The sequence below is a fragment of the Anoplophora glabripennis genome, unplaced genomic scaffold (assembly GCF_000390285.2).
Source record: "Anoplophora glabripennis isolate ALB-LARVAE unplaced genomic scaffold, Agla_2.0 scaffold239, whole genome shotgun sequence".
Classification (NCBI taxonomy): Eukaryota; Metazoa; Arthropoda; class Insecta; order Coleoptera; family Cerambycidae; genus Anoplophora; species Anoplophora glabripennis.
Window position 1 is genome coordinate 180,042 of NW_019416322.1, and position 9,129 is coordinate 189,170.

Here is a 9,129-nt window from a genome sequence, read left to right on the forward strand (position 1 = left end):
ATTAAAAAATAAATCTCTTAAGAAAAATATACTGCCTTGAATTATGATCTTAAATAAAATTTAAAATGTGCTAGTGATAGCTTTCATTTGGTAAATATATGTTTTCAAATACGCGAGAAAAATTTAAGGATGCATCACGTTTCATCACGCAAATGTATCATGACAGTGTTTTTTTTTTAAATAAAATTTTGTTGTTGCCATTTTTTTAATTCGAAGCTTAGTTTAACATAAAAATTATATTTTGTTAGTAACAGCTGAGAAAATGATCACAAATACAGGGTGTAAGAAATTTGGCTGCCATTACTTCAGCATGACATGGAGTAATTATAAATGAACAAAAAAGTTTTATATTACAGGGTCCTAAGATTAATAGGCACTATTTGTGCTGTTTACAGTGTCTTAAAAAATTGCTGCAACCCCCCTCCTCTTCGTTCGCGCTTTGATATTTTAAATCAAAATTACATAAAAAGTGTGCCGACTTTAAATCAAAATATGTTAAATTTCAAGTAAATATATCTACAATCACAGGAGATATTAATGAAATTTTGACACCATGTATTTTGAAAATGGGGCTCCGAAATGAAAAGTCCTATTATTTTAGTCTAAACCATATGTCATCAATGAGTTAACCTACTAATGTGTAACACCCTGTATATTCAAATGATAATGTAATAAAAACGATGAAATATTGACAGTGTATTAGTGTTTTTTTTACTTTCTCTGCTAATTAAAATCAAAAAAGGAGAAAGTAAGATTTTTATTACCAAAAAACGTGGATCCAGGAATGTTCTGGAATGAAAGTAGAAGGCACGTTAATTTTTATAAATCGACGCAAACAAGATGCGTTGTACAGGTACTAGTCTGTCCCCGACTAAGAAGAATAGAGGCTTATAAAATTTCCTGCAAAGCATGCTTGTGGAGTTTTAAACAAAATTATTTAATGGAGGCTCCGTTACATGAAAAAAATCCTAATTGTGTTCTTTTTTAAATCGCTCCAAGGATTCCTCAAAAGCAACAGAACAAATATGTAATGGTGATAATTTAAATAAAATACATGCTGTATTTTAAGACATGAGAAACTCAGAGGATAAAGTTATTTGCTTAGAAATTTGTTTGTTCACAATCGATGTTTCTGCCACCATTCAAACGAAGAAGTTACAAATTAACAACATAAGTTTATATAAGCACGGTCAGTGTTGGCTCGTGACGTTTTAAATAAGTGAGGTCCGTGGCTTTTTACTGGGTGGGCAAGAAAGAACAAAAGAAAGCGCCGCAGGCAAAAATTTTTAAATGTCAAACGACTTCTGGAAATTTTTAGTTGCATTTACAATATTAGAAAAACTGATGTTCACGAGCAGTATTTCCATTCCGATTTTATAAAAAATAATACGGATCTATTTGGATATTTTATTAATCCGCTCTCAAATAATAAATAGGAATAAATGTCCAAGTCATTTTTTATTATGGAGATCTTCATCAACAGCCCTACTATAACCGTAAATTAAAAAATTGTATTATTAATAATAATACCAGAACCCTAAAAATTGTATTTACGATAAAATTAAGTAACAGAAAAAAAAACAAAGTGATATATTTACCTAATAATTAACAAAATTGTTCCTACTTGGTTTATGAATATTACAAAATATGAAATAATATAAAAATAAATTATCATAAGATAGACAGCCAACTTATCTATTTACGCATAAAACAACGCGCCAGCTTTTCGTTTGTCTCCACTTTTAACAAAATATTTTAAAAACAGTGAATGTTTTTATAAAACAGGTTTATTCGTCCTTCTTTTAAATTTGCAATTTTACTTCTAAATTACGAAATTGTTCGTCTCTGTACAAAATATTAAGTTCGTTTTCCATCCTATCTATTTTATAAACATTTATAATAAACGTTCAAACGATTTTCGGGAAATTTGTTTGCATATTCGGGAAATTTTGAGGCATCTATTAAAACAAAAAAAATTAAATCATGTAAATTCCCAAAAGGAGTAGGTAGGTACTTAATTAAATGGGAATATATTTCGAAAATATTTCAATTCGTCGCAACTTTTGCCCCGTTTACTTGGTAGTCCAGTAATATTTTTCGCACAATGAAACATATTTTTCTTCGTTTCTTAATTCAGAAATTCTTTGACTAGTAATTTTAATTCGTTTAGAGCAATTGTTTACATCACTACGTCTTGAAAAGGGTGTTTTAATAGATAAAACAACATTGTGAGATAGATTCATTATTAGCTATCTATATAGATATTTGGTAATATAATAAGTATCTATTAAATTACGTTAAATTTAGTTTTACTTTGTTTTGTTGTAAGGAAGTTGTTTTTTATTTACTTTAAATTAATACCTGTATTGTCCTTATCCTTAAAGCCTTTGTACTATCTCTCACACTGACATCAGACACTACCAGCGTACTATGCGATGCGTACATTAACCACAAACAAACAGCTTTGAGCGGGCCTTAGTTCCCTCGTAAATCACGTTATTTTAATCGCCTCGCATGGAGGGGGAACTGTAGCATATTGTAGGCAAGTGTGACGCGCCTACAAGCAAAGAAATTCTGGCCTCACTGTGGTAGGGACTAGTGGAGAGTAACAGAATCCAATGCCGCGCCAATGGAAAAGGCGATCGGCGAGATATTCAATATTCAATTATTTTATACCGTTATTTTGATTTCTGATAAATGTAATACGTAATTGGAAATTAGTTTACCTGACTGTTTATTTAGGTTAATAGTAGAATAGTAGGTATTAAAATATACGGTGTGAGAGGCAAATTTTACAACGAGGCCCGACCTCAGTTGTTTCATACGACGAGCCGCCACTGAAGCATTTGAGACTTGAAGTGTTTTACGATTAGTGTGATATTTAATTTTTATTGATAACATCTTATTTAATTTTTGAACTGATGATTAATTTTTAGAATTTAATTATCCCAGTCATATTAAATGGGTATTTCAGATGGAAAAACTATGTTTTTGCGTTTGTTAATCAAATGCAAAGCAATTTTTAAACTAATTTTTTTGATTGATATAAAATGTCAACACTACTCTTTTATTTACGGCTCAACAATTTGAGTGCAATATGTAATCGTTATTTTAAGATGTGTACTAGAATGTGCTACAGCAATAGAAGCCAAGCAAAAAAAGACTTTTCAATTAAGATCACGTAAACTATTTCGAAATCGTTTACCGTTTAATAATAAATAACGAATATTAACAAAACCTAAGCTTGCTGCTGTTTATAAGAACAATGATTGAAAAATTGTGGCAGCAGTTTTTTTTCGAGATCTAAGTTCTTGAAGAAGTACGTAGAGATGTTTTAAAATCTTATGAGCTTTGACCTTCATATGCGCAGAAACATAATTCCAACCGTCGCCTAAATTATTCTATGTCCTAAAAACATTACGCCTATTATTCACAGTGTCTCTCGAGCACTAGCGTAAACAAGCCTTTGATCCGATTACAAATATCATAATAAAATGTCCTATTCTTTATTATTTTAATTTAAACTATAAAAATATATATAACGAACGTTCGCCAGTTGACTTTATTGATGCCCGAGCGCCTTAGTTCATGTCTACTTGTAATGATGCACATGGTCTATGGGATACGCCATGCCTTTCGCGCATTTCGCGGCTCCAGAGATATTAAAAGACCTCTGCCTCTTTCGACTTTAATTCAGAAAAAATAAATGAATAATAAATACGAAAGAAAATAATAAAATTATTTCAAATCTAAAGTTTATGTGAATAGACCAAATAATATTGATGACCTGAAACAGATAATACGCCAGGAAATAAGACTTACAAGCAGAGGTAATTGAAAACGTTCAATAGGAAACAACCCTTCGACTACAAAAATGTATTGAAGTAAGCGCACAAAACGTTAATCATTTATTATAAAGCAATTGTTATTTGAATAATAGTTTATGATTAAACATTAATTTGTTATCCATTTATCACATTTCAAACGTCAATATTACGAAAACCGCTGATTTTAGAGATATGGTAGGTATATTATACAAAAAGTGTTCAGAATTTACCGTACAATTCAAAAAAGGGTGTTCCATTAAAAAGAATTAATGATGACAGCTTATGCTTTTCTTGAGACACCCTGTATACAATTTTCTTATGTCAAAAAATCCCCAACTGAAAATACTAATCGACGTATCGGAGTGTTTTTTACCTGAATTTTAAACGAATTTGTTCCTTTCATCGTGAAATAAAAAAATATTAAACTATGGGCTGATTATCTTCAAATTTGGTTCATGAAGTTACATCTTAATTGTTTATTAACTTTTTTCGATAAAACCCTTAGATCTCTTATATGAAAAAGACACTTTCAGAAATGAAAATATGTTATACATTACTTTTTTTCGTTCAGGATTTTTTCCCAATGTGGTACCAACTTAAAAAAAAATTATCGTCGTCATGTATGGTTAAGACGATCCGATGGTGCCCTGTATATATTAGATATTGGAAAAGTATTGGTTATTTATGTGTTTATTAACCGACGCAGTATGTTATTAAGTTCTAAATATAAAATAAAGTATATTTCTAATCAGTTGTTTGAAAGGGATGCTCCGTAAATGCTAGTCCACTTAAAATACTTTTTAACAAGAACTAATTTTTTATACACATATAGTAGGGTGGTCCAAAAAAAAAGAAGATTTTTTTTCGTGTCTTTTGTGAAAATATGTTAGTTTATCATGTTTTAAGAGCCCCTTAAAAAAATCAGCTCAAACAAATTTTTTTTTAGAGGTAGCTCAAAATTTTTTTAAATTTCCAAAATCGACAAAAATTGATTTAAAAAAAAAATTTTTCTTTAATTTATCATTCTCTAGGTTGAAAAAAATCTCGATTCTAAAAATTTCTATCGATTTCTAAAGGTCACTCATAATTATTTTAACTTTCAAAGTAGTGTCCCTAAAATGTTTTTGAGCGACCTAATAATAAATATCAACGAACTAATAATTTTTTTTATTGAATTTGATGAACAAAAGAATAAAAATAAATCACGAGATACTTAAATTTTAAAAAATTAAAAAATTATAAATATTTGATACTCACAGTGCGGTAGTAAATCGCTCGAGAAATTTTTTAAGCGTCTCGTAATTTATTTCTACTCTTTTCATCAAATTCAATAAAAAGAATGATCAGTTCGTTGATATTTATTTTTAGAGGTCGCTCAAAAACATTTTAAGTACACTACTTTGAAAGTTAAAATAATTATGAGTGACCTTTAGAAATTAAAATATCGATTTGAAATTTTCAGAATCGAGATTTTCTCAAACTAGAAAATGATAAAATAATGAGAAAAAAATTAAAAAAAAATAAATTTTTGACGACTTTGGAAATTTTTAAAAATCATGAGCGACCTCTAAAAAAATTTTTTTGAGCTGATTTTTGGAGGGGGCTTTTAAAACAAGATAAACTAAAATATTTTCACAAGAGACACGAAAAAAATATTCCTTTTTTTAGGGCCACCTTAATCTATGTCAAATACAATAAATGTTCGAAGCTCCCTTTGAATTAAATAAGAAATGATCAGCAATTTAATTTTATTTGCAAAATATGTCGCTGCTGAATTTCCTTCCATTTCATATATTTCCTTGGTAGGATTGCTCCCAAAGTGGATCACATTTTCTGCTGCCAATATAATGGTATGATATTTATTACATTACATTCTAGGGTTTATGTAGATACGGATTTTATATTTCTGTGATACACACTACTTTTATCAATATAAAAATAAAATGTATTTTCCTAAACTATATTAAATTTATTTCCATACCTAAATTTCGCAGTCCGAAGATTATTTTCATCCTTTGACACACTTCACCCACATAATTATACTTTGGAATATCCACACTAGCATCTACATAAATACCGAAATAGAGTCACTGACAGTTATTAGTTCAAGGCGGGAATTTAAAAATAAGTATGCACTTAATTCCATAACATACGGAATATTTCAATACAACAAATGCTCCGTATTAACTTATCTATTAATAGTTGTGATAATAAAGTATTTTGTTATCACTTAACTTTTTATTGTCATAAGTAAAGTACGAAATATGGTGAAAAATATAGGGTGATTCAGAACTTATCAAAAAAAAAAAAATGTTTGATGTACAGTACAATTTTGTTAAAATCAAAAAGGGCAGTTCGAAAATTATTTAAAAATTTGTAAGTTTCACTTACAACATCAAAAACAATCTGTACGCATGTGTTATCGAGCACCAAATTTGCATCATGCTGAAGTTAATAGTTTAGAAATTAAATAAAAATTACTTTTTAATTTTCACCTTTGAAAGGGCCCGTAACTTGTTAACGAAGGCCCGTATGAAAAAAAATTGTATAAAGGACTGATATATTTTGACCTCAAGTATATGTACTCGACTTTTTTGTATCAAGTACCGGGATACCCTGTAAATTCTAATATAATACAAAAGCACATACCTACCTGGTGTATCGAAATTGTTAAATAATGAAATGATTTAAAGAAGTATCTAGTATTTTTTGTTGTTTTAATATCACCCTGTCATATAATTTGGTAAGTATTATTTGCATTTAAAATAACCCGCACTCCTGTCTGTTTTTTTACTACTATTTGTTTTGTCTTAAATAGTTCTTGCTCGATACAGGTTTGAAACTATCACACAAACACATATCTGTCCTAGACCTCTAAAGAGCGAGCCAGAGGCAAAACAATTGTTTGAATTTATCAAGTTTTTCGATAGTTGATTACAGTAGTTGTGTTCACAAACATACATTGGTAAGTCATGTTTAAAATCTAACGTAACTATAAAAGAAGAAGTATAGTCTGATGATGCTTCCGCCTAAAATCCTGATACGTTGTGGATGCATTTGTTTCTCACCAATCACTCGTGGACTTATGAACCCCAAATGCGGCAATTTGGGTGTACCCGATAGTAGTTAGACATTATTTTAGCACGTAGTAATCATAGTTTACACGCTACATGGTCGTTTTGTGTCTAAGATTACACATTTTTGGCATTTATGTTGTTTTTGTGTATATATTGCAGATATATTAAGTCAAAGGATGAAAATAATCTTCGGACTGTAAAATTTAAGTATGGAAATAAATTTAATATAGTTTAGAAAGGTATATCTTATTTTTATATTGATAAAAGTAGTGTACCTCATAGAAACCGATAAAATACGTATCTACATAAACCCTAGATTGTAATAAATCTCGTACTATTATATTGGCAGCAGAAAATGTGATCTACCTTGAAAATAATCCTGCCAAGGAAATATATGAAATAGAATGAAATTCAGCAGCGACATATTTTCCAAATAAAATTAATTCGGTGAACATTTCTTATTTCGGCTAAATCGCAATATTTTTACTTGGGGAATCTACTCATGAATTTTGACCCATTACCTCGAGACCACCCTGTATAGACTACTTAAAAACCAAAACTATTAAATTAATAAAATAAATTAACTATGAGATACGTTTAGTCAACAACCTGCCAAATAAAAGTTGTCGTAGTCTTTCTATCCATAACTCTAACTCAGGAGCACATTACAAGTAATTGATTCAATTGAGGAAACAGACAAGTGAAAATACAGGGTGTTAATGAACTTATGTCAAAAATTTAAAGGGGTGAAACGGAAGCAAAAACTGAGTTTACTGATGTCACAAACTTGTATCGGAAGTTTAAGGTCATAGAGAAAAAAGGGAATTAAAAATGTGTTTAAAACTATTTTGGAACTGCTGAAATACATGTATTTTTTCGCGGCGAGTGTCTTTTAGCAACAGTTTTCAGTGAACATGTGCTGATCGATGCAATTAATCGTAGTATAAAGTAACTGAGAACTTCTCCAAATGGTACAACTAAAGAGAAAATTATATAACGCAATATACCTTTATTACCCGCAAATTAGTTCACTTGAATCAATTTCGTTAGAGGATTTAGAAACTTAAAGTCAGTGTGATCTAATCACGGACGGTCCCGATGCAAGGCAGGAACCGTTGGTTGGAATTATCTACTTACAAATTTTTATAATGTAGTCCCATATATTTATTAGGGTTATCCATTTATATGGCTGCAATCAGCCACAAGTAAATTCTGTTTAAACTAAACTTAGTTTTCGATAATGTCTCCAGTTCCGCAACATTTCCCATGAATTTGGTGTAATAATGTAATTGAGATGTTCGGTCAACTTAGTCGGGCTGGGGAAATTTTCTTATTACAAGTAGAATTCTTCCAATTAATTTATCAGATCTTTTGCTAAACTTTCCCAAGGCTTAATACTTAATACAAATCTCTTGATATTGAAGTTGCTACTTGAAAAGTTTGAGCGGATTTGACTATTATGACAGGATTTTCAACATGAAAGTTATAATGTACGTAATGAGGAACCTTAATACCTATTACAATTAGCATTTGATTTATGTTAAGTTGTTCCTAATTTAAATGGAACAGTACAAGCTAATGATGAAACATTCCCCGCTGTGCACCAACGATTTTCAGTATTACTTGAAAGGATTTGTATGTGTTTTTTAATACCTATATCCTGACAATCGTTCTGAAGATGAAACCGAAATTAAACCACGTTACTCTACGAGTGAACAATATCAATAAAAAAAATATTGATAACAGATTGTCAATCTTTTTGACCAATGTCCATATTTATCAGTTTGTGACAATCACTTTACAATGCCCAATACGCAAGTTGAACTTACACTAGAAACTAGGATGAGTGTAATCACTAAGGTCCGTACATTACTCGTACAATACCAGGGACGGATTTAGGACACCGTGCCAACATACATTAATTAGGAATTATGTAATATTAAAAACAACAGGAGAATAAATTTTACATTTAGCACATGGCACATGGTAGATATTTCTAATGATTTAGAAAATTAACACCAAAAATACAGGGTGTTAATGAACTTATGTCAATTGCCACATGTGCGTTATGTCAAAATGAGGTAAATACACTAATTTGTGTTGAGTAAAATGTAATTTTAAAATCTGACTTACTTCAACATTGCAAGGAGCCACCTTTTGAAAACTGCTGATTTTCGTAGACGTTCGATGTATCCACCATTTTCTTGCATTTTAGTTTGCTTCGC

The 9,129-nt window shown here is 30.1% G+C and overlaps 1 protein-coding gene across 1 annotated transcript in view; it reads right to left on the bottom strand.

Moving 5' to 3' along the window:
- LOC108911157 (prolactin-releasing peptide receptor-like) overlaps window positions 1-5,889 on the bottom strand; it is a 94,441-nt gene extending 88,552 nt beyond the window's left edge. The window contains exon 1 of the mRNA XM_018716007.2: window positions 5,809-5,889. The gene's annotated coding sequence lies outside the window, so the exon portion shown is untranslated. The remainder of the gene's footprint in view (window positions 1-5,808) is intronic.
- Window positions 5,890-9,129: the final 3,240 nt, after the last annotated feature.